Raw genomic sequence first — 6,265 nt, 5'->3', positions numbered from 1 at the left:
ATCAATGTCAGTACTCATCTCCGCATCATTTCCTAAAATGGTGATCTCATTATTACCTATTCTAGCGAAACCACCCATCAGAGCCACCGTTAACCATTGGTCGTTGAGGCGTATTCTCAAAAGACCTATATCTACAGCGTGGCAATAGGGGCGTGGTTTGGTAATACGCCAATTTGGCCACTATTAGTAGATCAAATTTTCTTTCACTTCTGAATCCAAATAATTCGATTAGGAGTCAGTACACAAAGATTTAAGTCATTTCTTCAATTTGCTCTCCACTTCTAAGTTCATAGCTTTCGCGGTAGCTTCATCGATGTTACCCACCAAATAAAAGGCCTGCTCGGAAGACCGTCTAATTCTCCAAAAGGATCAATTGAAACCCCCTAATTGTTTCTGCAAGACCAACATATTTCCCTGGAGAACCTGTAAATACTTCTGCCACGAAGAAGGGTTGTGATAAGAAACGCTCAATTTTTGTGCTCTTGCTACAGTTAAACGATCTTCTTCGGATAATTCGTCCAACCCAAGGATAGCTATAATGTCCTGAAGTTCTTTGTAACGTTGTGAAGTTTGCTTAACTCTTTGCCAGTTTCATAATGTTCCTCACCAACATTCGAGGTTGTAACATAGTTGACGTTGAATCTAACGGATCCACTACTGGATAAATACCTTTAGCAGCTAATACTCTTGATAAACGGTAGTAGCATCTAAATGTGCAAATATCATGGCAGGAGCAGGGTCGGTCAAATCGTCCGTAGGTACATAAACCCTTGGATCGAAGTTATAGATCCCTCTTTGGTAGAGGTAATTCTTTCTTGCAAAGAACCATTTCTGTACTAAGGTAGTTGATAACCCACTGCGGAAGGCATTCTACCTAATAAGGCGGATACTTCTGATCCTGCTTGGACAAAAGAAAAATATTATCGATGAATAGAAGCACGTCTTGTTCATTAACATCCCGAAAATATTCCGCCATGGTTAGGGCAGTTAAACCAACTCTCATACTTGCTATTCTTAAACAAATAGTGGCTGGGAGGAAATTCTCAAAGCAATTCCATCTCCAATGACCCTCTGCATCCATGTAGTCAGCCACTGTTAGCTCTTCTACTTCTTGTGGGATCCCAGTTCTAGTATACTTCAGCAGAGGGCCCACCCCTAACCAATCATCTTGCCAAAACTTGATTGAATGACCATTACCTGGAATCTATCTAATACCTTCCTTAACCAACTATGTCTGATTCAAATACCCCTCCAGATAGCAGACCTCTGCCTATTATGAGACTCAGCCCCCCAAAGGGAATTGCCTTTTCAATATCAATATTATCCTTTCCCTCTGATTGAGCGACTACGTACCTTGTAACACCCTAACCAAAAATGACTCAGGCTCTAAAATCATTCTCCAGGTTCCTTTCATAAACAAAGCATCATTCATGTCTTTCGATTCCCTGAGACCAAGACCCCCCTTTTAGGACTACAAACCGTCTTCCACGCCGGTTCAATGAACTTTTTCTATTCTCATTGGTTGATCCCAAAAGAGCCTATTAAGGCGATCTAACTGATCCGTGATAGAGATGGGAAGCACACCATTTGCATAGAATAATTGGCCATAGTAGCTGTGACAGCTTGTACTAAAGTAGCCCTACCTGCCAGCGAGAGGGAGGAAATAGGAAATTACGAGTCATATTATATGACAAGATGAGGGATGAAATCACTCTACTAACAAAAAGTAGAGGGAGTGCATTGGGAAATATATATTCCTACTTGCTCATTTGAAAATGGATTTTATTACTCTACCAAAAGGTTGGGTGATTAGACAGACAATAGACTCGCTTATAGTCTTAACAAAGATAAAAGATAAGATAACTCTCTGTAAAAGCTACGGATGGGATGGCAACTCAAATGTGACCCTCCCTCCATTCTATACCTTCTGCCCTATAAACCACTCCTACAAAGGGCTTACGCATGGAAGACTACCTGGCTTAGCATCGAAAGCAACTACAACAGAGACTCCTGCTTTTGAGCTAAGACAAGTCAATCCTTTCAACTGGATTCTTACGCCCATCACCGGAGAGCCTATTGCTTCCAACTTACTGGACAAGGCTGGGACTGAGATGCCCTCCCCCTAAACATATCAATCCTATAAACCCTTGGTCAAATCTTACAGCAACTAACTGAGAATACTCTAAGCCTGTAATCTTAATCAACATTTCTCAAATTAAGATCACAAGGCTTAAAGGAATAAATATGCATCCGCCCGGTGCCACCACAGCTATGGGACAATCGGGACGTTTGCCGGCTACATCAGGTAAGCGAAAGTCAGTTCCCGGAGGGAAAGACCCCCCCAAACAGGCACTGCAGACTCCCTCACTTAGACACCCGTGCACATGTCACAGACAAGAAAGGTCCTTCTTTTACGGCTCTAAAAGACCGCGCTTGCTATACCTCCTGCACCTTTCCCCATTTATCTCCCACTTGTGTGCTAGGCGGATTCCATGTCCAATCCAAACCCCCCTACAGCAGCGAATGGTTTCACTTCTTTTTTACCTGATTCAAAATTGGATGGGTCGGGCAAGCCGTAGCAAGCCTAGCAGAGCCAATCAAACGGGGTGCGATACCTGGATCTCATAAAGGGGATTTCTACCCAGGAGTTGAGGTCTGACGCGGAACACGGTCTATATCGGGTCAATCATTGTACTACCAGTTCTTTAGTCTAGAACGAGCGAATAGACGATAATCTGTTCGTCTGACTGTCAAATCCAGTGCCATTTTAGGGTTATGAGTGAGAGAAAAGGGGCCTGGTTGCCTATTCAGAACATCCCTCTTGTCCCGGAGAGGGTGGAGTTTCGGGAGTGGATTGCGGCGATTCCTATGCCATAAGGGTTGACTGGGGGACGAGCCGTGAAAATAGCAGTTGACTTAAAGGGGCCATGATGTGAGTAGCCAATTCACACCAGGTCGTATTCATCCTCTGTTATTCGCCCGGAGGAAGGCCCGCCAGTTGTTGTAGATTATATAGATCTTTCTCTACCCTTCCTTCTCCATCATTTGCTTCCAATTAATCAATATAATGGGGAGGTTGAGAATCAGATCCAGGGAACAACTGGAGTTTTGATCAGGATTTTTCGGACTTGCACCCAACTCGCCTTTCTAATCAATGTAGGGACCAGGCTTTCTAGACATTTAGCCAAACCTAGTCATAGCTAGTGGTAGAGCCCCGAGGTGAAAGCTTGCTTACCGGGACTTCACTTATTCTCCTCTTCGCCCTATCTCAGGATTTGCACCTATAGGAAGCAGAAGAGTGCCCAGAAACTTCATGCTCCAAGTCTTGCGGTCGTCGAGGACGTACGCTGAACCAGATTGTTTCAGTGCCTTAACATCGGGTAATTGTGCATTCGTTGTGGCATTGGTGAACTCGAGTTACCAGTTCGAGCTAGACGGTTTACTGACGTCTCCCTTCTCCGTTTCCAAAGAGAAGTTTCCTAAGGTTACCCCTGGAATCTCAGATAGGGAAGATGTAGGGCAGAGGGTGAGATAGAAACTTTCACTAAAGAGTGAGATTTAGGAGTGAAAGAACCCGGTATTCACATAAGAAAGTAGCAGTAGTGCTTTCCTATATAAGAGAAAGGCTGCTATTGGTTTAGAATCCTCGCCTAGAAGGAAGAAGTCTGGGGAGCTAAGTAACTAACTATAGGAAGGGATACCAGAGATGGGATCGAGCCCACACTTGGTTCAAGGCTTTAAAGAATGAATACCAGGCTCAAGGGAATGGAAATCTACTTACCAACTTCTCCTACTCTTCCTTAAGACGCGGGTTTTGCTTTCACTAGATTCTCTAAAGCTAAAAAGGTAGTTGACCCGAGGTTTTTTCTCTTCTTAGCAGCATATCCGGTCTTGGGAGTCAAGTAAGGGCATGGCTTAAGCCAGCTCCTAACCCTAGGGTGAGGTATCATAATAGAGTCAAGTAGGACAGAACGATTAACTTAGTAGTGAATAAGAATCATTCAATCAGCTCCCGAGTTGGGAGTTCTCCTTCTACTTCTAGGTTTCAGAATAGAAGGAAGGGCTAGCTTGAGTGGTCAAAGAAAGAGGAGAAGAATTCCTAATAGGAAGGCCTCCCCTCTTTCTTTTGCTTTGGTCGGACCTCTTCTAAGGCTTGGATCCCTAAGACATGACAGGGCAGGTGAGAACAATAGAGTTGGATCCCGAATCACTAAATAGTGAGGGTGCCCGGGCTCGGAACTTCTATTCTTCATCTTGAATCGGGGAAAACAGAAGAGAATGCCGTGCTGTTCAAACTCGTTCTTTTTCCCTGGTTCAGGGCTTCAATAATCTCTCAAAGCTGAAGTCTAACCCAACTTGTTATCCACGGAGTAGTCACTTACGTACCCCATGTCCGACGAATCCTTACATGGGAGCACTCAATCACCGAATAATGGCTCTCACAAATGGGTAATCAATAAAGAAAATAAGCGCCCACCCAATCTTAAAATAAGTTCTCTACCCCAAGAAAGTTATCTCATGCAATTGTGACTTACCACCCAATTGCATAATGTATGTCCTTTTCTTAGCGATCATCTTATGGTGCGTCTACCTATTCAATACAACTACTTATGTGACAGATACAATCGATTTGACAGCCTAATTGCCTTAGGTGAGTAAAAGGCAATTACCTGTTATGGTCCCTGGATATGATGCCTCCATATCTTCTTCTCATGGGATTAGACTTGAAAGAGGAGTGGCTCTCTCTGAATCCTCTCAATTGATCTTCTCTCTCCTCATCTCACTTATATCTTCGATTGCTGACACTAGTATTGTCGTAATATAGGAATGTAATCCTTTTCCCTTTCCATAGTACAGGGCTTAGATGGAATCTCGATCTGAATGTACTCGCTCTCCAACTATCTGTGGTAGGCTTGCCCCTACCCTAAAATGGAATTTGAATATCCCAGAGAAAGAGAGCTCTGTAAGCTAGGAAAAGGCTTCTCGTTGATTGTGGAAATGTTGTCACTAGAACAAACAAGACAAAGAAGTAGAAAAGAGCACTCCTCAGGTAACGAAGTTAGCTCGTAAGGTCTAACAGATGAAGTCATCCATCATCCTTTATCATCAGGATTTACATCCTGCCTTAAGAAAGTCCAGTTCTAAAAGAAGGTAAGAGAGGAGAGCCCCTTTCTTCAGATGTGAAGAGTGATAAAAAGTCTCTTTTTCAAGCAGTTCTCTGATGCAGGCCTGTTCTCAAGTCGCTTTCAAGTCAGCACTATCTTTTAAGCTTGAGCCTGCAGTATCGAATAAACCATCCTATGAGCAAGATAGTGATAAAATCTAGTAAAAAGGGGCAAAGGCAATCTTTCACTCCGCTCGGGGACAGTATCCTCGCTACGCTACGGTGCCCTCGCTTAACGCTCGAAGTGTGCTTTTGTAGGGAAAAAATTATTGGGAATAGTGTCCCAAAGTCAATCGTCAGCCTGTTGACGGTTGTGCTCATTTTTGTATTTGTACATGAATTATGAATTAATAAAAATTATTTTGATATTTTTCATTACAAAATATTTCATCTTTTAATGAACTCCTATGTTGTGGTGAAGTCCTTAGGACTATTTAGACTCGACAAAGGAGGATTTATCGTTTAGTCCTTAAATCTGTTCGCGACCAAATGATACGTTGTTACCAAGGACGACAATATTTATCAAGCATAGGTCGTTGTGTGCCATATAGGTTGGTTGTCCTCTTAACCAATGAGTGTGGAGACATTGGTATGGCATACAGGTGAGATGTAAGGGTACATCTGCACTGAACGTGACCGACTTCGGAGCTATTTTTGCTGTCAAGATTTGCTCTGATGGAATATGGGTATAAATATCCCTCTGACCTGAGACTGCCACGGTGACTTGCAAGCAACTCACTGCACTTAGGCACTGGACTACCTGAATTTTTAATTCAGTGACAAAAGGCTGCTGGGTGTAGTCAAGTACTTGACTTGTCGGTGCGTGTGTCAAGATGGAATTGACCACTCCAGTTTAGGAGCTATGTACAGTCATATTTCAATTTAGCAAAACCTAGGCCAGGGTAGTCCTTGTGAGGAGTCACAGGACTGTTTGAGTTGAGTATGATTCGGATGATCTGATCAGGATTGACAGTTTAACCCTGAGTCATCCTAAACACAGGGGTCAAAAGGATAAATTATACAGTAACCATATTCATGTAATTTCTGAATGTTGCGATTGTGACTCTTCGACCTATCTGAATATCGGGTACCATTGCTAGA

At 43.1% G+C, this 6,265-nt stretch overlaps 1 pseudogene; it reads right to left on the bottom strand.

Annotated features, from left to right (window-relative positions):
* Nucleotides 1–255: 255 nt before the first annotated feature.
* LOC140851495 (ATP synthase subunit beta, chloroplastic-like) lies at nt 256–2,062 on the bottom strand (annotated as a pseudogene).
* Nucleotides 2,063–6,265: the final 4,203 nt, after the last annotated feature.

This window comes from Elaeis guineensis, chromosome 9, assembly GCF_000442705.2.
Source record: "Elaeis guineensis isolate ETL-2024a chromosome 9, EG11, whole genome shotgun sequence".
Classification (NCBI taxonomy): Eukaryota; Viridiplantae; Streptophyta; class Magnoliopsida; order Arecales; family Arecaceae; genus Elaeis; species Elaeis guineensis.
Note: the sequence above shows the minus strand (reverse complement) of the source record. Positions and strands in the feature narration are given on the sequence as shown.